The sequence below is a fragment of the Apis florea genome, unplaced genomic scaffold, assembly GCF_048593485.1.
Source record: "Apis florea isolate Af1SG1 unplaced genomic scaffold, ASM4859348v1 contig_2839_pilon, whole genome shotgun sequence".
Classification (NCBI taxonomy): Eukaryota; Metazoa; Arthropoda; class Insecta; order Hymenoptera; family Apidae; genus Apis; species Apis florea.
The window spans coordinates 385,713-410,666 of NW_028256653.1; the positions used below are offsets into that span (position 1 = coordinate 385,713).

The window sequence follows — 24,954 nt, forward strand, 5'->3', positions numbered from 1 at the left end:
GTAACGGAGCGAACTTTGATTTTGAAAAACTTTGATTTCCCTGCCACTTTGGGAGGAATGTAGTCGTCGAATTACGCAAGATTCGTCGAGTTTTTTTTTAAATATTAACGCCTCCTATGTATACACTCCAAATATAATGATATCAGGATTTAAAAAATCCTTCTTCGTCATATTCACGCAATTACTAAAATGTTGAACATCTAATCTTCCAAATATACCAAATATATATTTTTCGTAACAAATTAACACTCGAGAACAACTTGAAAGAAAATGCAAGATCAATTGGCTTTGTAAAGGATAGTAAATTGATAAATCGAATAACGTAATCATTCCCTAGAAGTTGATGCGACATAAAACCGAAATTAATGAAAGTAATACCGTAAGAACGTGGCTACAAAACAGACTTGAGACATATATGAACGTCCACAGAGAACATGGAAAATTTGGGTCATCATTCGTGATTGGGCCACGACACGCGCCTCGTAATCACGATATTCCGTGGAATATCGGATCCAGGTGACTACGTTTAACGACCAAAGCCGTTACGAAGGGCAAACGGATGATAGATCGGTAGCATGTGAAGTCCATTATTCAAGAATGGAGTTTTCGACGGGACGCATTTTTGTTCCAGGGTGAAAGGTACGAGGTCTTATCGAGAGGCTCCGTAGAATTATGATCGTGCTATTATCGGGAAAATTATATGGACCGATTAAAGTCAGAATGATGTAAGTCGTGTTCCCGGAATTTTTCCAGAATGGCCAACTTTTTTTCTTTCTTTCTTTTCTCTTTTTTTTTTTCAGGAGAGAAAAGAAATCTCGGAGAACGAATTTTTAGGATCGCTCGGATCGCATCGATTAAACAAAGATTCTCAATTTGATGATGTGAAGGTAGAAAAGAATTTTCTGCGTTAATTTTTCGAGAGATCAAGATTTTCGATATCTTGCACGACAATTTTAAATATGATGATCATATTTTGTCAACGCTTTCGAATCATGAGACGTGAGATTTTTTTAATACGTTGAGTTTACGTAACAATGTTGACGCGGGGATATTAAAAACACGTTTCAAGAGCGGGGGGGAAAAAAGAATGAACTAAATTCCAACTTTTCTTCCGTCAGAAAAAATCTTGGAAAAATCTGTAACAACCGTTCCCTTTTGTTTCCAACAAAATTCCGCTAAAATTTATCGCCACTTTAATCGCAGAAATTCGAATAACGAAGCAAGCTTACTAAATACTATATTTTCGCAGGATTCGTAAACTTAAGAAATTTCATAGTTTCTCGGGAACAAATGAAATTTTCTTGAAAATCCAGCGATAAGGAGGCGGCAGGCCAGGGACTTCCGGTAACGCTTTCGACATTACCGTGCGAGGTTCTGTCTCGTAAAAGGATTGTTTGTAGTCGGTTGAAAGCTTTTGCATTATTATGTGAGCAAACTTAGTCGAGAGCAAGAACGTGTTTCGTTTCGAACTTCGAGTCGCGTGAACGAGAGACTTTGTGCCGTGACCGCAAAAGGGAGATTGGCTCTTACTCTCTCTCTCTCTCTCTTTCTCTCGCTTCCGCTCGACTTCAGAAAATCGTGGCGGAAGGCGGCTTTTGCGCCTGTATATATACACGTACACACACACATATACATACATACACATATATATATATACATGGTCCAGGAGCAGATTGGAAATCTGTTAAGTGGCGAGTTTGCTTTAGAAATTAGTGGCCCATTCGTCGAGTGGAAGTCTAACGGAACCGAGTCCTGGCCACGGAGACTGGGAATATCAATACTTGTCGATAAACTGAATTTATGTCGCCTACGAAAAAAATTAACCTGTCCGTGTTTAATCTAAGATTCTTTTGAATCTCGCGTTAAAAAAAAAAAGGGGAGGGGATGTTTAAACACTTTGGCGGTACGATATTTTTTTGGATTAAGATGAAGATCGCGTTTCTCCTCGCGGTAAACGTTCGTTCAGTTCCTTCTCATCCTCATCATCATCCACCGCGTGCTACTATTCATCCTCGAGTGCTCTTACTTTCGCGTACGTACTTCTGAACCACCACTCATACAACATCGCGCGCGTATACGGAATCCTTCTTTACAGGCAAAGGCAGTAATCGAAAAACAACTCCATTACGAGGCACGCGTCGAGAATTTGTCTTTGAATGTAAAACTGCATATACTTGGGCGTCTACGACGTCGCTTTTCTTACTTCGGAATATCGAAGACTCTCGATTAAAAGACGATTTATTATGCTACCTTTGTACAGTCAATACACTGCAGCTATTTAAATGTTTTAATTCGCGGAACAGATCGACTTAAAATTATACTCAATAAGACTGAATGTTTTTGATAAACGGGTGATTAATATATTTGCCGAATTCCTTTAAATTATATAACAAAAATTTTTAAATAAATTATTATCACTAATTTAATCATTATTGCTATATTTTTAAAATTCAAATATATATATTTTTATAAATTAAGATAAAATTTCAATTCAAATCTTTTTAAACCAAAAATTAAATTATTAAATTCATAGTTTATCCCATTAATTTTTAACATATAAATATGAAAAATCGGATGATGTGATTATAAAAAGAAAAAGAAAATATACGATAGCTTCTGTAATTCTTTTTTTTTAATAATAATAATATTCTCACCTTTACTTTTGACAGATTGTACGTCGGACAAACATGTTCGATTATCGGCGATTTCTCATTCGCGAGATTAAGAAGAAAATATCCAACGAAAGATGTTCACGCTCGATATTCTCCATTCACGGAAGGGAAGTGGAAAACATCCTATTTCCGAGGATGGATACCAGACGGGTTATTATTAAAAGGACTGCCGTTAGTATCTATCCGACGTGTGCAAGGCTATTTCTGTGCAAGGGAGGAGGGAATCCGGTCCTCCCCAACAGCGAATACGAGCGAACGGAAACGCCATCGGCACATGGCGCATGGGATCGCTTTGAAACGAGAGGCTGCGTTTAGAAGCGCGCCGTTTGAAAAAGAAAGTGAAGCAAGAGAACGAGAAGAAAAGGAAATTTCAACGCTGTCGAATAGAAGATCGAATTTCGATCGACGAGATCGAAAATTTTTGCAACGAATTCCGAACAAATTCTACGAACAATTCTAATCACCGCCCTATTATACGACCCCGCGTCGTTGAATCTGCCGTTCCTTTCCTCCTCGCCACGGAGCATTACGCTTCGTAAATTATCGCGCCACGGGATGCCATCTCGACGCTAATCTTTGTCGGCGTGTTCGCGTTTTCACGCTCTTGATACGGTGAAGAAACGTGAGAACGATTAACTGGCCGCGATTTATTCCACGTCAAACCCTTCCAGAGCGTTTCCAATGGATTTCTCTCGTTTCAGCGCGTATATATATTTCGCACGGGAGGATTATAAAAGAGGGAGAGAAATAGCGAATGGGTGAATTTGGATTTAGATGATCGAAAGTATACGAAATTAGGATGTTTGATTTTAATTTTATGGGTAAAAGATTTTAATCAATTTGATAGGTAAGATCTCAAAAGCACTAATTTCTCCTTCCTTCTAGTGTTCTAGTCACTCCACAAATTTCCTTGGCAACTAAAAACGACAAGATCTCTCAGAAAAGGGGAAAGATCCAATGTTCTAAAATTCTTGCTCGAACTCTCGGCAAAAAAACAATATCAGTTTCGAGAAGGAAACCATAAGAAACTTTCAAATCACTTGACAAAATTCTTCACGTTAAATCCTCTCGCTCCACCATTCCCTCTCGAACAACGATCCTCGCCCAAAAAACCCTCGAATTTCTGCCTGCGCGCGATGCAATTCGTCCCAATTTTTCAAAAAAAAAAAAAACGAAGAAGAACCCAGAGTTGCAACCTATTCACCTATCGCAGAAGAAGAAGAACGAGAAGAGGTTCGCATTCGCCGAATTCTCGAAGGACTCGAGTTCGCGATATTCATCCCTAAATGCTAAATTTCGACGAACGAAAAGAGGGTTGTTTCGGGATTAACGATGATTTCGAGGAGACTAGGTTATGCATTCGAGGAGGACGCGAAACGTGCAAGTAATCGAGAGAGAGAGAGAGAAAAAAAAAGAAGAGAAAAAAGGGGGAAAAAAGAGAGGAAAATAGGTCGCTTTGTAGTGGGTACTTCATGTACGAGGCCAGCCATTTCAAGTGGCCGGAACGCGTTTAAAGCTTTTTACCATGTTGTTACTCGATCCCCTCTCCCCCTCCCCTCCCCCCTTCCACCACCACCACCCCCCCCGTTTTTCCACAGGCAGCAACGCGAACAAGAGAAATGATTCCGCGGTATTAAAAGCGGTCGCCGAAAAAAAAAAAGAAAGAAAAAAAGAAAAAAAGGGACGAGAAGGTGTGCTGCTTGCCTACGTACGAAACGCGCCCGTATGAGTTGCACGAAATGATAGGCGGCCAAGGGAAATTTCGTTCGTTTCCGTCGAAACGCGCGACAGAGAAGTGGGGCGAGGGAGGGGAGCGGAGAAGAATCTCTGTATATGCCGGTACAGTCGGTCGAGAAAGTTTCTCGATACACGCTCGAGCACGTGTACCACGATTATTATTACATTTGACGCATAGTTTAGTTGAATGGAGAGAGAAATTAAGTTAAAAAACGTGATACTAAATGACGAGGAAACATTTTACGTATCTTGCAACTAATAGCAATTCCTTTTCATCAATAGAATATCGTTATTTTGTAAATTTCTTAATTCAGATTCCATCACGAAGAAGAAATATATTTTCAACAAATATTGAATTTCGAGGAGACTTTTTTCTCTCGATGGCAAGGAATGATCGCTCCACGATTGTAACTCTTATTAATCTAAACGTACGAGTAAACTTTCGTACTCGACTGTGCACACTCTGCACGTCTACACACGGATCCCTGTGCCCGTGTCCTCTTTATATCCGTCGGTACAGTGTTAAATACGTCTATTTAATGGAATTTTAATGTTACTCGCTTTGAAGGATCCACCATCCACCGGCGAATCGTCTATTCCATCCCCCTGGCTCGCGGATTTTCCTTGGCCGATTGTCGCTCGCCTAAACCGAGATTTTATTATATTTTGAAAAGAGGTTTATTTGCGTGGAAACGTTTGGAATATTCGTTAACGATTCGTCCCTCCTTTTCCATCCTATTCTTCCTCCTCCTTCTCTTCCGTTTTTTATTATTACCACCACGCATTACGCGGACGGTGGATGTGTTTCAACGTTTTTAGAACTCTTTGTATTTTTTTTTTTTTCTTTTCTTTTCTGCTCGCCCCTTTCTTTTTCTTCCTTCTTTTTTCTTCTTTTAATTTTTTCGCGTGTTTGATTTTTTGCAGAGAGACGCGTAAAGGCCTTTGTAAATATAATTAATTTATATGCGTGGACGTTTCATTGTTTTTGCACGCCAACCACTGCAAGACCGATTTAATTTAAGTCCCGCGTTGTTTAGAGCCCTGTTGAATTTAATCACGCTGACGTCAACTGGCTTCTTTCATTATTCCATTTTTCGGGAAATAATGCACAGGGGATCCTGTGGGAATTTTGACCCGTGTCGACCACGGGATATTCGAAATTTTTCTCATCGAGGAAAAAGCCCCTCTACCTTCACGGTGGAACACGCGATAATTATTCTTACAAAGGTGCGTTAGAGTGTTCTCCATTACAATACTCATATTTGTTATTAGGTATATAAGAAATATATAATGGAGTGCGAGTGTGGAAAGGACACGTCAAAATTTGAAAGGCATTATCTCGTGGATTGAAATAATACGGCAGTAATTTTAAAAAAATACATAGCGATGTGTTACGATATACTTTAATTGTATTCGTAAATTTGATTTCCAATTCACGAATAATTTATAAACCATCCTTTCCAACGTCTCCTAATTACGATGCAATAAATTGCTGCTCCCGTTATAATCCAATTTTTTTAAATAGAAACAGCAAAATATCCTCTTCCAAATTCAACTTCAACGAATGAATCGAAACAGAGTTCCGTCATTCGACCAAACATTTTTCAAACCCAGATTCAAAAGAATGATCTACAGCCTCCAATAATTTTCAGTTTCCGCTTTCCCTAAATATCTCCGAATTTTCGTATCCAATCGAGGCCAAGTTGACGGGAAACGTCTCAATCCCCGAATAAGCGGATCACTAAATTACCAGAGTCTCGGAGTCTCGTTTTCTTGCTGCCGTTCTTAGCGCTCGGTGGTCGTAAATCCGGGGCCGTGTCGACGATTTCGCGCTTTGCCGCAGAACGGGGGATAAAACGTTTGTAACCGTGTCTCCCCAGGGCTGACACACGGCTGCCAACATTTTCAGCCGGGCTTACACGTACTCGAGAAAACGTTATGGCAATCGCATGTAACTTGTAGCCAAGTTACACGGTTCATATATTACACCGCGGAACGGCTCACGCTCACCGTGTCACACGCTGGTAATTTCGCGATGCGAACGAAAATAAAGAACGAGGAATACATCGTGTCGCATCAACTTGTGCGCGGGTTTTAAAAGGATTCAAGATTTTTAGGAGAAAAGTTTGAAGAATTCAAGATGAGGAGAGGATATCGATTTAATTTTAATCTTTGCATATGTATTTTAAAAAGGTGATAATCTTTTTATCCTTTAATTTTTCACTGGTAATTTCGCAATTCCAAGGAGAATAAAGAATATATCGTGTCAAGTTGTGCGCGGGTTTTAAAAAGATTTAAGATTTTTAGGAAAAAAGAATTCAAGATGAGGAGTATGCATTCTTTTAAAACCAAGTTTCTCATAATGATAAATTCAAAGAATCTTTAAAACGAATTTATCCTCATCGAACAATTTACTTCCCTTTGATACGACGATGATGCGAATTATTTTATCATCTCGAAAACGCTGTCTATCTCTAGAAGATGATTGTGCTCAACGAGAATAATTCCAATTTCCGAGTTTCACGAATAAATGTGAATCGTAAATTTATTAAAACCTGATATAATTTACTTTTTACAACTCAAGACGAATTTCAGGCAAATTTATCGCCATTTCGGAAGACAATCCAAAGTCACGGGAAATTTATTGAAAAGTGCGTATGCCCGACAATGCACGGATTTGCAGCGTCGCGACGCCTCATTTGAATACGCTCGCCGGATTTCGAAACGGTTTCGACTGCGTCGTACGTGCGTGGAACGGTTGCGCGCTACACACGGAATATTGAGAGAAACGTCTCGAAACGGAAGCCAGCCGCCAGCCGATGGTTAGAGCGCGATGGAACACGATGCTCGTCACCGTTCAATGCGATATCAGGACGCCAATTCGTTTTCGAAGGTAATTTAATCCCTCGTCAATTAACTGGATATTACTCGAAAGCGTTGATTTTGCCGCCATCCCCTCGTCGCTTGACGTTAATGCGAGCCGGCTTCTCGTCATTCAACGAATCCACGCTACATTTTCTACCGTTGAGAAATTTTCCAAGTGCTACTCCACGTAGTTTCGAGTGGACAAATTGTTTCGTCGCAACTATTATTTATTCGTAATTAAAATGTAAAAATGAGTTTTCCACGGCAAACTAGTGATTTTGAACTAAAAAAATAATATTTTTGTCTAATTATGTAATTATGTCTCTGAATTTTTAAACCTCTAGTCTTCTTCTTGGAAAGACTATAACAAGATATAAAAAGATATAAAAGTATACGATACAGTTTATTAATAATAAATATACGCTGTAATTTATCATGGCTAACATATTTTATCTCCAACATATATATATATATAAAACCAAAGGAATCATTTAACATCATTACAACGTGTGTTTTTCTCCGTAGACTAAATACGGAGCGCTTGAAAGATTAAGACCATCTTCAGAGGTCTTTGAACCGAGGAAGAGAAAATACGAAACACTCGAGCGCATCAACGATAAAATTAACATACGCGATTTCGATCCTCTAAGCGATTCTCATCGAACTGATCGAACAAATTAATCAATCATTTTTACGAATAATAAATCGCTTGAATTTCAGCCCAACGCGATATAAATAATCCTTGGAAACACCTGACAAATCCTGCACCAACGATCGAGCTCGATTTTTTTTTTCCCCTGTTGTTGTCGAGGCGCGATTGTTGTTTCAAAAACTGGGCGAGCAATGATTTCTCGCGGAAAACAACGGGGCCATTGTTGAGGCTCGAGACGAGGTTCGCCGAAGCGAAACGGGATCGCGGGGGAAATCGATCGGAACGATCGAGAAGGGTGCATCTTAGGATCGTTAAAATAATCGAAGGGGAGGGGAATTCTCTTTCTTTCGATCGTGTTCGATAATCACCGAGAGGAAGACGAAAGTTTAACGAGCAATCGCTCGTTTCCACGCCTGCCAACCGCATCAGGAATTTCACTTTTTCACAGATGGCTACTATCTGCACTTTCCATCGTAAGAAACGGCTGTGTTTTTCCAGATCCCACGCTTAAATAGCAGTTTTCCAGCAACAATAAAAGGGAAGGATAACGTTCAGCAACTTGAAAATTTATAATTCGTTCTCTTGAAAATGTTGTCCACGCCCTATTTTATTGTATATCTCAAAAAAAATTTCACCAAAATTTTTGAGAGCTTGCGAAGAATTGATTCTAAAGAATTTTCAAGAGTCCTAATATCGAAGCGAAAATATCGAATTATGTTGCTCGAGATGAAATTACGTTTTTAAGAAAAGATCAACATATTTTTTCATATATTATTTGACGCGGATTGAAGAAATGGAAAAACTCGGAATAAGAGTATAACTTATTTTTATAACTCGTACAAACTATGAGATTGTTCTTTTTTCCTAAATTCTTTATCTTTTAAATTATTTTTTAAATAATTTGAATTTTTAGAGGGTGTGCATTGCAGTAAATGGAACTTAATACACTTCCTCTTCGGATATCCGGCAAATCTGCAAAATTGCAAATAAATCGGGACGGATTGGAGAAGTTTAAAATAAATTAAGCGGATCGGATATAAATCTGATGAATATTTTCATCGTGTTCAGGATTCTGTAACGTTTAACACAGGTTTCGGTTATTGAAAAGAAGGGAAAAGAACAGAGCAGGATTCGGGAACGAGCAACAACTTTTCATCGGTGGAAATGTGTGAAACAAACGTCGCGTTTGATTTTACACGGGGCCGACAAAACGAGATTGCGTATTTTTCACGAACGCCCGACTTTTGCGGAATCTGATACACAGCCGCAGGAAAATGATTCGAAATTTAATTAAAACCGCTATTTACTCGTTGCATCAAGCATGAAAGGGAGAAGCGCCACGCGGAAACGGTGGATATCGCAATAAAATTTCATCCTGAGAATTTTCTCTCTTTATCATTGGCTAAAATTGGATTAAAGACTTTTAATACGTCACATCCACTGTTCTTACGTTCTTACTTTGAATTCTTCTTATTAATATATCAAAAATTAAAAACGTATTTTTAAAAATTTTAAAAATTTTTTAAAATAGGTTCTTCTGTTTCTTCTAACGACTCGAAAAAAAATTGAACGACTACTGAAAAAAATAGATTGGTAAAAATATATGCATTTGACCGAAATTCGATGCGTGGCTGGCTACTTTTATCTGAAAATTACACGATTTTTGAATGGAAGCATACGTGAAACTCATATAACGAATATCTCTACGACATCGAGATTGATAATTGACAATTCTACGTAGCGCTGTTCATTCTATGATACTCGAGTAGCATTCGTAACAGGAAATACGAGATTAACGCAACACGCTCCACGTTTATTCGCGATGATAATCAATCTGATTGCATTAATCTATTAACCGTTTCGACGTGCGCAAATTACATGCAAACGCTTAATGCTCGCGCGAATAATGCGTTAAATTATCATAAATAAACGACCGCATTTTAACGCCAGACGGCTGGCAATTTGTATCCCCCGGGCAGAGAGTTACGTGTTACAAATGTTTCGCGTAATTCCCTCACAGCGAAAAACGTTTTATAATTTACACATTCCGATTTTTCCTCCTCCGTTCGAGATTAATCCCTCCCTCCCTCCTCTGAAAATGGTAATTTTCGTCTCGACGATTGTCGACGATTTGGAAGAATAGCGACGAGCCACGATTAAAAATCGTTCTACAAATTTTAATTATCTCGAAACAGTGAGTTTCTTATTCTTTCTCTAAGAAGAAATCGCGTAATAGACACGTATAGACACGTCAATACGACGTTTTGCATAATCGCGATTTCTTTTTTTTTTTTTTCCCCGGTATCATCCATTTTTCATCTCACTCGACATACTAAAAATACCGGGATGAATGAATCGGTGTTGCATTCGTGTTTAAACGGTTTGAAACGCCACACGTCGCGCCAAATGGCAACGCTTGTTTGTTTGCAGTGCGCATACACCGCTCATATAAACAGAAACATCTAAAAAATGTTACAATTTTTCCCTCGACAAAGAATACCAGTTTTTTAGAATACCAGGGGCTTTCGTTTCTTCCTTCCATTCGGACGAGATTGTTCTTTAAAAATTGGTATCGTTGGTCGCTCACGGTACGAATATCATTATCTTTTGGAAATCAAGAAGAAAAATTTCCACATTAATCGCCCACCTCCCTCCTGATTCCTTAACCTTGACACAGTTGACTCGAGAAAAATCGTTGTTTTAACGGTGTTCGTTGATCAAAAAATTGATGATAGAAACAAAAACTCGTCGATACGCGTCTTGGCATCTTGTGCAGACCGACTATAATCGCAGCGAATCCCCATCAAAATAATTAATCCACGTCTCGGTGAAATTTTTTTCCACCAGTTAAAAACTACTCCCCGAAACAAACTACTCCTCCTCTTATTCTCCCGTTAAACCGCTTGAATGAACCACCACCACCACCACCAACCGTTCCGTAATAACGAAACAGTTTTCATTCCAGGGATATCGTTTCCGTTTTCCAACTTGCCTTAAAACCGAAACAAGAACAAAAGAAGAATAGCGCCGATTAACACGTTCACCGACGCGCCGCACACCTATCCACGGCCATCCCCTGAAACGAAAAGGCGGGGAATAGATGCGGCCATTAAGGCCCTTTTGCCCCTTTTCTCCCTTCGCTGCAGGTGGTACGTGCCTTTTCCAAAGAAGTGGAAAACGTCGCTCCCGCTAATACGAATGGAATACGATATAAATATACCGTATTCGTATGGAGTTTCACCTATTGTGCTCGCCATCCAAGTTCACGAAGGCGACGAGCAAGTGGAAAGGGATGAAGGAGGGGGAGAGAGAAAGAGAGAATAAGAAATGCATGTGTGTATAAAGAGAGAGAGAGAGAGAGAAGGAAAGATCGGTTGGAGAGGGTGGTTGAACCTTCTTCAAACAATTAAATACCAACTTCGTAGCAGCTTACCGGCTACAAATTTATTTCCATCGTGGTGCCAGCCTGCTAATTATCCCCTCGCAGTTTCGTTTCGAACGATCCGATGCAATCGCTCCGAGAAAGCGCTTAAAACCGCTGCGTTCACGGTTTCGAAATTGTCGCCCCGCCTTCTCCCTTCTTCTTCCTCTTCTTCTGCTTCTCGTTCTCTCTTTATCGCTTCACTCGCGTCGACAAAAATTAATAGCGAGGATCTCTCTCTCTCTCTCTGTTTCTTTCTCTTTCGAGACCGAAGCAACCCTTTCGACGCTTATTTTCTCTTTTAAGAGAAAGGTGATAATGCCGATTTTGATATTTCAGATGATAAGAAGCGCTTCTCGAGTAAAAACTTTCCTCGTTTTTTTTGAACCGTTTCGAGATTGAGAAAAGAAGAAGAAGGGAGAGGATTTTCTTCGTTCGGTTAACGATATTTCCACTCTGCCTCGTGAGAATAATTTATTAATCGAATCGTTATCTCGGAATCGTTGAACGAAGCATTTTTGTCGCCAGACAGATGCCTAGTTATTCTATCGAACATATTCTATTCTATTCTGTACGAATGTAATTATTCGTAAACATTTATTAAATTTAATAATCTGCACGTTCGTTTCGAGGAAGATAATAGTTTTAGACGCATAAAGAAAAAAAATATATATATTCAAAATAAAGCGCGTCTTCACAAAGAAAATTAATAAACGTTGGAATGCAAACGATTCCTTAAACGTTCCCTCCAGAATCACAATGCACGATTCCAACGATATCATCGCCATCCCATCCCATGTAAGTTCCATCCAGAGTTAATCTGCACGTAGTTCTGAATCGTTTTCGTGTCTTGTTTCGCAGTTTCGAAAGCAGCGGTCGATCCAAAATATAACCAAGAATTCCAAGCTGTACGGGGGATGGAATTATTCCCACGAGCCAGCGTCAGATCTGGAGGATAATAGGACACCTCTAGTTTCCAACCAGATAAAATGCGATCCATGTTTGGCCTGTTGCACTCGGCGACACTCGTTTCGAAAGAATTTATCTATCTATAAGTTGAAGAGGCGGTAAAATTTGATGAGAGAATGGCGGAGGAATATAAAATTCGAGTTCTTCTGGTTGAGTGGTAGATCTATGGATATTTTACAAGTGAAAAATTTCCTAAAATAATTTCAATTTCAGATACTCGATGAAGTTGTGCCAACGGAAAAATTTTATTTCTACAAGATTGTAAAACTTTTTCTCGACCAGATATTTCTTTCAAAATTTTATCCCCAATTTGAAATGAAAAATAATTCTCTTTGAGGAAAAGTTCGAAACGAACGCGAATCATTTAAACTTTTATTTCTTCGTTTGAAACACGCGCGATCGAATTTTTTATTGGAGTCGATTTTTAATCCAGAATTCTCGGCCGAAAAAATCGATCGCGCGGAAACGATTGTTACCAAAAAAAAAAAAAAAATACCAAAAATCGGAAATTCGATATCATCGTGTCATCCAGGAAAAGTGTAACGAAATTTCGTGTGTATAAACCGTGACTGTAATATCGAAACGAGAAATTCGAGACGCAAAATGAATACGTAACACCCGCGTCCGGTGGAACATATGTTTCGAGCGTGTGTAACATGGCTCGCGATCATTAAAAAATTAATTTTTCCTGGACCGAGCAAGCGGAGCGAGGAGAATGCGAGGCACGCGGTCTCCAGGGATCCAATCTCACGGCCAATGACAGCTGCTCTCGTAGGAAGAACGGTGTGCACATCCGGCGCGCACTACAAACTCTTCGTTTTTTTTTTTTTTTTTTTTTTCCCTCTTCTGAAAAACGAATTCTCATCCTTCGTTAATTTGATCTTATCACGAGAAGGTGAGGGAAGACATCGAAGGAGAAGAGGAAAAGAATTAACGATAATTAAGGGAGGGAGGGAAATATCGTTGCGTTTAAGGAAAATACGACGAAAGGAATTTGGAGAATCGGATTTTGTTTGTTAAAATTATAATTTTTATTATCCTTTTTCGATATATTTATAGAATCAATTTCGAGTTAACAGCGAAATTTAGCGATACAAGTATTGGAAAAGTGGTTCGAGCAATAAGTATGACGTTATGTAATTAGAAAGTTCGTTTTGAAGTTTGTCAAAGCAGGTTGGATTAATGTATAAAGGTCTTTTCGTATAAGAATTTCTGGGATATGGTGTGATACAGTTTCGTTCGTTGAAATTACACAAATGCGTGTACGTCAAATATACGCGAATGTACGCTTGGGAAATTTCTTGCTCAAACAAGTTTCCTTCCATGTGTGTATGTATCTAAATGTGTGGATCTAGAATCTATTTGAAATTGAAATCAACTCGTTACAACTGTATTTTACGCCGATCAATGATGACGTAACGTGTTAATTAAAACCTTCGCTAAGGTCCTTCTTCGTTAAGCTAATCTTACGTAATATTCCTATCTCGCGTTGATTTTTATAAAACTATCTTTTGCCGAATGAAATAAAGCAGCACAATTTAATTCTTAACTTTCTGCTCGAGAATATACAACGTAGACACTTCGAATCTAAGCAAGTCTATCTTAAACGATTAACATCAAGGAAACCAGGTTACGTTTAATTAAAACTAATTAAAACTACTTTAATGCTCGTCAGAGTCAGTTGAATGTAAGTTGTTTCGCAAAATGAAAGAAAGTCAGACTAAGTCGGACAACTACAAACGCTTGGCTCGTGTTTGTACGATCGTGTTACACGTGTAAGCAAAAAACGAATAAAATAAAACGTATTCCACGGGGAACAGGATAAGTGGCGTGGAGAGGAAAATTTAAAAATTACCGATCGGTTCTGATACCGCTTTTCCGCGCGAACGTTGCGAAATTAACGAAATTATCGTTTCTCGGAACAATGGAATGACCGAATTAATTAATCAAATTGAATCGTTGGCGCAAACAATTAATAAATTTATCGATCGTTCGAGCCATTTACATTCGGCCTCCTCCTCCTCCTCCTGCCCTTTGAATCATTCATACGGAACCGTGTCCTCGCCGCAACCTACCGCACCACGTGCGCGCGATACGCCTGTATAAATAACACCGCGAACCTAGAAATAATTTAGCCTAAACTGCGTCGACTATTAGAGTCGCGTGAACAACTTTTCCACGCGCTGTTAAGCTCTTAATGAAACAGCCTCCAACAACGTTCGTCAATAATACAGTGACAGTGTAATCTTACAAGACCTTGACAGACTATCGGCTATTCGATAGCCAATCGTGCCAAAGACGAGCCTAATTACAGTCTAATTGCACGTTATTATTTGTGTACACTTTAATTTCAACGCGTGGAGGAATTCAGACTTTCGAAAGCGAGAACAGTAAGTTAAAGATGACCATATTTGCGTTATTCTTATCAGAAAATATTGAAACGAAATTTCCTAAATTATTCCACGTGTTCTTCGTTCCAATCATATTACAAAAGAATTACAGTCTAATTGCAGGTTATTATTTGTGTACACTTTAATTTCAACGTATGGAGGACTTCTACTATATTTGCATTATTTTTGATTAACGTAATATCAATATCAGAAGATATTGAAATTTCTAAATTATTCTTCGTTTCAATCGTATTACAAAAGAATGCAACTTTCTAAATTCTGCTCTAAATCTCCCAAACAGTCGACACGGTGTCCAACGTGTCCAAGTTTCGAAGAAGCTATGTAACAAGTCCTGCGAAACGGTACAGCCGTAGGGTTAGGAGAGACGATCGTTGCTCGACTAATCGCTTTGTAACGCGTTTGCAACATCGAGCAAGCGGAAATACGGAACACGGGGAGGAAGGAAGAAGCACTGGTGAAGGTGGGAGCGGAGGCCTGCCGTGTGGCTGTCCCAGTGGGTCGAGAGCTCAGCGGAAAGAGGTGAGGCAGGCCAACAAACGGTGCCAAGTGCCAACTCCTCTTGTTAGGGAACAATTAAGAAATGCAGCACGCTGCAACTAGCGTCGCGCGAACGGTGAAAGAGGAGCAGCGAGTTTTCACGCGGCTTCGCGCACGTACCAACCTCCCCTACGTTCTCCCACGTATTCTCGGCTCGTTCCGTTAAAAGCTGCCGGCAATTAGAACTATTAGTGGCGGGGGAGATAATGAACCGGCGGTTTGCGGCCGAGCTGGTTTGCTTTCCACCGTAAAAATTATATTCCTCCTCGCGGTGGAAACCAATCGGTGGAACGCATGATTTTCACGAAATTTTTATTCCAACGATCGCTCCAGATCCAGATTTCGAAACGCTTGGAGGAATAAGTATTTCCAGAATTTAATACTTTTTCATCCGAGAAAAAATACCAAATAATGCTAAAGATTAAGAGAAATGCAATTTAAAAAAACCAATATATTCTTGTTCCAAACGTTATACGCCAACACCGATCCCTCGATGAAACCTCGAGCTCGGGCCAGCTCGAAACACGTTATTATCTCCCTAAAGCCAAACGTTCGTTCCAAATTCAAGCACCGACCACCATCAACTTCTTCTCCCTCCCTCTATCATTAACCAACAAGTACAAATTACCTCCTATCCTCCTCCCACATATATGCACACGAAAGCAATCCGCGATGCCCGTAAAGTTTCGCACGAAGCCCGTCCTCCCGAATCTAATAGCGGTAATGGTGTACACATTTTTTCCCCTGACTATCCAACCAGGGTTCCGGAGGGGGGTGTCGCGGCCAACACGTTTCCACCACGTCGATATCAGATTTGATGGGGGCCACGCGGTCGTGTTACACCGGTACAGGTCGTTACGAGGGGCGATCGTGGCCCTCTTTCGTTACACCCATTACGAGGCATTAACTGGCCCTATGTCGACTATTACATCCCCCGTGGAAACGGTTATAACACTTCTTCTCCGCCCGATTCCCTCTCTTTGTCGGCCACCGCGACACGAAAGCGCGGCCTCGACACGCGAAGAGAATTTCCAGCTTCTCGAAAAACGAAAACATCCTTTTCATTCGTGACGATCAACGGAAGCAAATGTTGACGAGTGTTCTCGCGTACGAGAAGATTCGTGAAATTTAATTTAGAAAAAAAAAAAAAAAAAAAGAAAAAGGAGAAAGATCTCCCTCGGTGATCGGTGATTGTGTAACGAAATTACTCGTAATTAAAGAGAGAGAAAACGAGATGAGTGATCCGTGACGGGACGAGTGTTATCGACAAATGAGAGATACGTCTGTGTTGGAATACGTGAATAATGAGAGAACGAGCGAGAGTCTCTCGTCCGAAACGTGCGAAACGTTTAAACGAAGCACCCGTCCTGTAATAAAATCGTGGTGCTATTTAAAAATTATGTAGCATCCTTAATTATCCTCATTTCTTTTTTTAAAGAAAGAAATATTAACACGATACGCATTTGTTAAAAACAAATTGATTAAACTTAAATTCTAAAATCTGTTGATGAAAGAGCGCACGTTTGCAGGGGAAAGGAATTGAATAACGTGTTCCAAGAAGCGGATATAGCGGTGCGTAGGGGGTCGATGATGGACACGCGGAGAAGGACGTGCCTGGAACCGGGGTCGTGGAATAATTAACCTACCACGACGAATGTTTCGTGTTTAAGGAGCGAGGCTCCCTTTCAACGACTTCATTCCTCCATCGGTGAGTAATAATGAAACCGGAAAGTTAATATCGAGGCAGAATTCATATTAAGAAAGAATCGCGTCCCCTCGAGATCTTGGCGAGATCTTTTCTCCTTTTTTCTTTTTTCGCGCGCAAAGGGTCGATGAACTTGTGCGTTGGAAAAACGCGCGATTTTCTTTCTCCGCACACATCACACTCCGTATGATTACAGCTGTCGGTACATTAAGATGTTAATAACACGTGTTACGTCCCTTTTTATGATCTCCTCTTCGTCTCGAGACATGTTGTATGTTTATGTCGGAGTGAGATAATCAAAGGGTTTGATTGACGCTCGTATCAAAGGGGGATATAAGGGATCGAGCGAGTTAAAATTTGCAATGTAATTATGCACTTCGATGGATATTTTTTTTTTTTTTTTTTTTTTAGGCAATTAAAATTAAAATCGTGTATTTTCAATTTTCCTCGCGAGAAGCGCGAATATTTGCTTCTATTTTTAAAAGATCCATCTTCGAAGTAACGAAATAAAGTTCTACAATATAAGTAATTCTCCGTTCACATGTTGAATTTTTCGCGTTTTGTAATTAAATGAATCGAAAATTCTTATCCTCCCACTCGATCATTCATCCTACAAAATATTGCAAAATATTCAGAAGGTGTTTCATTATTCTCAATTCTTAATTAGATACCGCTTTTCAACTCACTTTCGAATAATCTGATAGATAAATCGAGGTAGATGTAGACAATACAATACAGTGAAATATTTCTCCCAACTGAAGAAATCTACATTTGCGATCCTCAACCTCCTATTAACCTTTCCAAACTCTCTTAGCACACTGCATTCTCTTTCTAAATCAACTAACCTTTCGCAATTTACTAGATGAAAACCTACATAAACTAATTATAAGGGAAGGAAAACGATACTTTCTCTTTCATCAATTATATTCAACGAATAAGTTATATTGAAATAAAATAGAATAATGGACTTATTACGTATCATTACGATTAAAAGCAAAAGCCAATCACCCAAAGTAAATAACCTTTTCCCATGCCACTTCCATTTCTCATCTCCAAACTTGCATCCACAGAAGAACGAGTGAACAAAGAAACACGAACCTGATTGAACTCTTTCCGAATTAAACCCAACCTCACGAAAGTGCGCATTAAACAAGAATCATCGTCCACCACCAAATAAATTATACAAAACAATTTTCCTTTCCATCGATCCACGCCTCGCAATCACTCCTTCTCCTCCAATAATAAAAAATGATCGACGCCGTTCAACGATACAATAACAATCGACCCCTGAGAGACAGAGCTCCTCTCCCCAGCCCTCACCGGCTCCTAATCGGCGCAATTTGAACGTCCAACAAGTAAACACGTCGTCGAGACGCACGCGATTCCCGGATAAACGCGCACGCGATTACTCAGGAATCGGTTTAACAGCGATGACGAGAAGGGAGGGAAGGAGTTGGTGGAGTGGCTGCTAAGTGTACGCGATACCTAACCTCCTCCCCTCCCTCCTCCTCTTCCTTTCTCTCGCCGATCCTGCGGTAATTGCGCGCGAATTCCGCGACGTCGCCGCGTCTGCTCGCTTTTTATTGCCGGTCGTTAGTGTAATTAGGTCTCGGGCTCGTGAGCCGCCGTACGTAATCAGGGACAGACGTATACGGGAAACGGAAGCACACCCGTCGCGACAGAACGGTGAGAATATATGCGTGTATATATATATATATATATACACGTTCGTTACGTAAAGTTAATTTATACGAGCGCGCTGCGTGAGGTTGAAATTTTTCTGATAAGGGAAAAAACTGGGGAGGGGAGGCTGTTTTTAATTGGCTTCTTGTGAGACGGTGTCGCGCGGAAATGAAGAAAGTGAACGGGAGTCGGGCTTCTAAGATTTGGATGCTCGTTGATTGGAGTAGAATGAAATTTTTCGGATAAATTATGCAATTAGTTTGATGAATCAAAAATATGGTTGCTCGCGTAAAACGATAGTGATAATGGCAACCAAATTATTAACTTCATCGAACAACGCATAGGGAATTGAATAGGAAAGAGAAGCGAAAATATACGCACACGAAATTGCCAATCTTAAATTGAATCCCGAAAGGATATCCATATAAATCTGCACACTCGACTCTCGAAGAAGGAGACGAAGGGCCAAAATGGAGACGAGCGGATGAACGTGTCGATCGAATCGGATGTGTCGATCTGAAAATACCGAGCACGAGGACAAGGGTGAGAACCGTTCGTATCGCGTGTTGATAGCGGTTGTAACAATTTATTCACTCGAGCGACACGAAGGGAGGGCGCCTGATCCCTTTCGAGGAAACCCCGCCAATATCTCCGCTCGAGATAAAGCGCAAGATTCAATTTTACCTTTCTCTCGTATTAACGCCGCGCCACGCGAGCCAAGATCCCTGCACCCGAGCGATATCGGCTGTCGGAGGACGCGAGATAATTTCGAATACGTGAAAAGATTTTTAAAGAGAAGAATTCGAGGTGCGTGGTGATCGACTCTCTGATCCAGGACGATTTCGACAAAATTAAGTGGCTTTTGGTATTTTATATTGGAACATTAAGCGATATTTAAAAAAAACTTTGTAGAAATACTTGAACAGCTTGAAATTTTCCTGTAAACATTTTTGTGGAGAAAGAGAAATTCTTTTTTTTTTTATCGCTAATTCGAAATATAGAAGCGCGTTTTAAGGAATCCTTCGATTGTTCGTTCGATTTAAACGGCTTAAATTAACCGTGCTTTCGAACGATATCCGAAAAACTGGCCGGCTTTTCCAACAGTTTCGACGAGACAGAAGAGATATACGCGCATGCACAATCGAAATAACGTTTCATTATTTTCCAGATTGACGAAGCCTCTTCCTCCTCTTTCCCCGCGTTCGCGAAATAATAAACAGATGTGATTTGCATCCGGGGAAAACTGTGTCGAGCACACCCTCCCCTTCCCTCCCTTCCGCCTATTTTCCACGGGCCACGGTTCATCGAGGAACTGGAATACAACCGGCCGATGGAATCAAAGCCCTCACTGCGAATCGTTCTGAGAGCGAGAAAAAGAGAGAGATCCCCCTTTCCCCGAGATAGCCGATGGCAAAAATTTCATTAAAATTCCACTCGGCCGTGGATGCGCGTTTTCCCTTCCGTAAAAGCCCGCCACCACCTGGGGGATGATGGGAGGCAACGGGTTACGCAATTCGATGCTCCTCTTTTTTTCCCCCTTCCTTTCTGCACGCCGCGTTCCGCCTAAACATCCGGAACACTAGCACGTTGTATCCTCGTTACACTTTTTATCGCTCTCTTCGTTTTCTTTCTTTCGAGGCACGGGCCACTTTCGCAAAAGTGTCTCCTTGGAAGGAATGAAGCAAAAGAAAGGGGAAGGAAGGATGGCGGGTAATCCTGTGTCGTTCGAATATCCGACGAGACGATGTTTCCTCCGTTCTCGTCGTCGTTCAGTCGAGTTTTCCACGAGCAAGCAAGAAGCTCGCGGCATCCTTTGGCCGCCGAAATAAAGGGCTAAGCCGCTCGTTCTCGATATCAGAAGCGAGCTGGAAGTTGTTTGGCGTTCGACGAGAATCGCGGTGGCTTAATCCGACGCCGGTATAATACTTTAACAAAGGAGGGGCGAGGTTTCTTTGTGTGTTAATTAAAATTCGTGGCGCCCGGTCCGGTTGAATGTTAATTAGGGGAAATTATTTTTTAATTGCGGCCCCGCCTCGAATTAGGAGGATTGCCCCGAGCAAATCTCCCGTTTAATTTATCCAGATGGTTTTCGAAACCACCGCGGCGTGAACTTTGTTTTCCAGTTCGGGGGTTGCGTTTGAAATCGTTGTGGAAACGGGTCGATCTAAATTTCAAAAGCGATATTTTCACTTTCGCGTCTCTTTTATCGTGGAATCTTTTTTCGTTTTTCTTTTTTCTTTGTAAACCCTTCTAATTGTAACATATCGACAATATCCTCGTATTAAGAAAAGTAAGTTAAATGGATTACACTTTTAATTTTTTTATATCATAACGCAATGTGATCTTTATTTCTAACTAAATTCTGTTTATTTCTGTTTCAAGCAAACAACGAGAATTAATTTTTACATCATCCTCTACGAAGAAAGGAAACCTTATTTCATCGCATCATTCGTCCGAACTTCGCCCAATTCTCCTTCTCGCCAACTTTCGCGATACACCGCCGCTTTTTGTCCCGTTTCGCTCGCGGATCTCGAGAACTTCCTTCCAAGAGGAACTTGCGAGCGAACTTGTCGCAAAAACGCCCAGTCGTCCGCGGCACCGCGCGGCTAAATACGAAGAATCCACCCCTCCGCCCCCATTTCTCGCTAACTAAAAATCTTTCTCCTCATCGAGCCCGGTCTGAAGGCCGAGTCGAAGGGCAAGAAAACTTGGCTAATGATTTCTCGGATGAATACGTGTCGGCCGGGCAGCCGGTAACTCTTTCAATGGGATATCTCGAAGGAGGCGGTGGAACAGGGTTTCAAAGGGGATAATTCGACCGCGATAGGGGCCGGCCAACGCCGCCAAAAGCTTCGAGGATGGAGGAGCCGTGTTCCAACTTCCGGCCTGCAAAGTCAATGTCTCGGCATTGACGAGGAGGGAGACCGCAGGAATGCGCGGCTTCGAATACCGCATGGCGGATGAGTCCCTGCTATCATCCTTCATTAGCAAGTCGCTCTTCGCGGCGAGCATTCGAGAGGGTTACGAAGGGGGACGAGGAGGGAGGGAGGGACACGGCCGATGTGCTAGCTTTTAATCTTGGAAATCTTTAGGACGTTTGGCGACGGCCAAAGGGAAACTCTCTCGTCGGTCGGTTCCCCAGACTTCTCCCCTCCCTTCGATAATTCTCTCTCTCTCTCCTCTCTCTCTCTCTCTCTCTCTCTCTCTCTCTCTCTTTGCCCGGCTACTTACGCAAACATCATTCGTAGATTTCTAGGCAGAGCAAAGAAAGTATCCCGGCGGGCTCCTCGAGTTTACGGTCGAATTAAGGATTTACGCGGGGTAATTCAACGGTTGGGGCAAATCTTGCGCGAGTGTCGGATGAAAAGGAATAGGGAGAGAGAGAGAGGGGGGGGCGGGCTCTCTTGCGTCAGGGGCAATTATCGAAGTCGGGGGTCAGTTTTTTCCGGTTTATAAAATTTTTCGGGACGCCAAAGTTCGCGACACGGTTCGTTAAAATTCGTTGGAACGATTATGAAAATTCCCATTCGGTCTAGGAAGTTCGACAATCGGTTTATTTTCGAAAAACTAGTTCCCCTTTGCCGGAAGAGTCTGCGAGTTGATTATAAACGGATTATAAAGATCTGATAAATTGGAAAGTTTCAAGAAAGTCCAATTCTTCGAGTTTCTTTTCGTCAAATTTCTGTTAAGAAAGCTAAAAATCTTATCTTTAGCTAGGAGATAAGATTTAAATTTATCCTTCGACCTTACGTTTTCGGCTTTTTCCAAATATTCTTCTTGCATAAAGTTTAGATGAAAATCTTTCGGTTACTCGAAACATACGATCGAGAAGATAATATTGGAAAACTTGAATAATATTTTCTCATCGTGGTAGAAATAAATATACATTTTTCTTAACGAAAAAAAGAGTATCTATTAATCAAAGAAGAAACCGAAGAACTTTGTTCCCCGAAATTAGACGCGTGAATTTCATTACATTTTACATATATATATATATATTGAACCCGTTATACGTCAAATGTGCGTGCAAATTAGATCAATGGATCAGTTTGAGAAGCTCGTCGAAATTAATATCCGTTCTGTTAGTTACCAGAGAGACACGATACCGGCGGCTTACGATTCATGATCCGTATCCGTACAGTCGCAGCCACAAGTGCGGATTAAATTAACGTACACCGGCTGGATAACGGAGGGCCGTGACCTGCGGTTTTGCGATACGATTTCCAGTTCTTCCTCGATTAAGAAAAAATAGACGCGAATCCCCGATTTTCTGCTTAAAAAAAGCTCCTCTCGTGTGGAGCTCTCGTAATTGTAAAAAAAAAAAAAAAAAAAAAAAAAAACGGGGTTACGATTATAAAAATAACTCCCCTACGTGCAAATTGCACGTTCCTTTCGAACGGGTTATCCTCGATATCGTTGTATCGCTTTTATATCGTTTCGTTGTGAAATTTCGCCGATCGATCGACACGAGCAAAGTAGTCGAGCTTTTCAAAGATTCAAAAAAATAACGTGTATTCAAAAATACACGCAGATATATATACTGTACCCCGTTTCTCGAAATGATTATCATTATCGACTCGTCTGCGAAAATCGGCACGTAACACTCCTCCCTTATCCCCTATCTCGCGTTACAATACAATCGTGTTCAGCAATACGCTTCCACGGTATTTACGTATCTTCAGTTACGGTTTAGCAGCACGCAGCATGTGTAACGTCATACCTTCGAACGCAGGTTTCGTACCGCTGATTAGAGTGGAGGCGTATAAGTGTATACAGGCGCCGCGGGTATATATGCGAATCGAGCTGCGAATTCATCGTTGCGAGGAACGAACCTGACGTCCATTTCCTGCCCGTGTGCACCGATAATGAAACAAACCCTCCCCGAGAAACAACCGTCGGCGATAAACCAAGAGCAGCGTGGAATCAACGCAGAATGGGGGGAGGGTGGGGAGAATTTTCGTTTTCGCACGCGAGAGGAGGGTGGACGAGAAACTCGACGAGGTTTTTTTCCCCTCCACGGCATCAGCAATTTCCCGTGGAACGAGATGAAAAAAATGGCGCGCGAATTCGCATAACAAGGCAGACAACCGCGCAATTAAAATTACGTTCGCGCGACCAAAGAAAGCGAAACGCCAACCAACGAAAAAAAAAGAAAAAAAGAGCCGAAACGAGAATTTCGTGTCCCATCCTCCCCTCCCCCTCCACGGTCACTTGGGAGCGCGCGTTGAAAAATTTCTTCTTTGCGGAAACCTCCCCGAGAACGTGTAACACGCCGCGTCGCCACCCTTCAGCCTTTTTTTTTTTTTTTTTCAGCGAAACGCACACACGCGCAAACCACGCATTTTCCAAACACGAGTCGTGTGCATACACGTGCACGCACAAAGAGTAATACACGTAGGAAGAGAAAGAGAGAAGAAGAGTGGATCGGTGTTGGTCGGTTCTCGACCGAGCGGCAGAGAGGCAGCCAAGCAACCAGCCAGCCGGCTGGCCGACCAACCAACCATTCCACATTCCATTCGACGGTTCTCTCTTTCCCTCCCCCGGCACGTAATGAAGTCAGTCCCGGCGTTCTAAGCCCCGGTAATATCGTGTGGCAGGGCCCTCCCCGAGATAATATTAGTGATGTATGCTAACGGGCTTTTCGGTACCGGGCTACGTCGTTTTTACGTCCCTTTCGTGTCCTCCTAAATGATTTACCGCGAGAAAGAGAGCGGGCACGAAGGTCACTATCTCTCCAACCTACCCACCCCCCTTTCCACCCCCTTCCGGTTAAAAGAAAAAACTTGGCCCGCCTTTTTAATCCCCTCGCCCCATGTGTACCGGTGGCGAAAACTGTTCCCTTTCTTTCTTCCTTCCTTTCTTTCCCTCCGCTCCTCCTTTTTTATCCCTCTTTTCGCGCGCGAGACCACCGAGAATTCCACGAGTAAACCACCACCAAGGGGACTTCGTTAACCTTCAGCCACCGAGGGTGTCTGCGAGGTGGCCTTTTACCGGCGAGGGCCAACCGGACTACGAGGAATGTTTGAAAGTTGGCGATTTATACGGGTTGCGGGCCATATTGTTCCGCGAAACGTTGGGGCTGGTTGGTATTTAGAACGGCCGACAGAGGCGAAACTCGTAATATTAATTAATGAAAGGGTATTTACGCGGCATTTACGACACATTGTTCCCGCGACGAGTGGCCCCCGACGAAATCGTGGTAATTAATGAAAAGTGCATTATGAATCGGATTTACGTTAGACACGCCGTGTGTTAATTCTTCGACGAAAACGGTTGACAATTTTTCGAGGGAAAAATGGGAA

The 24,954-nt window shown here is 41.4% G+C and overlaps 1 protein-coding gene across 3 annotated transcripts in view; it reads right to left on the reverse strand.

Moving 5' to 3' along the window:
* Sema2a (Semaphorin 2a) overlaps positions 1 to 24,954 on the reverse strand; it is a 677,811-nt gene that overhangs the window by 346,633 nt on the left and 306,224 nt on the right. The gene's annotated exons all lie outside the window — the stretch shown is intronic.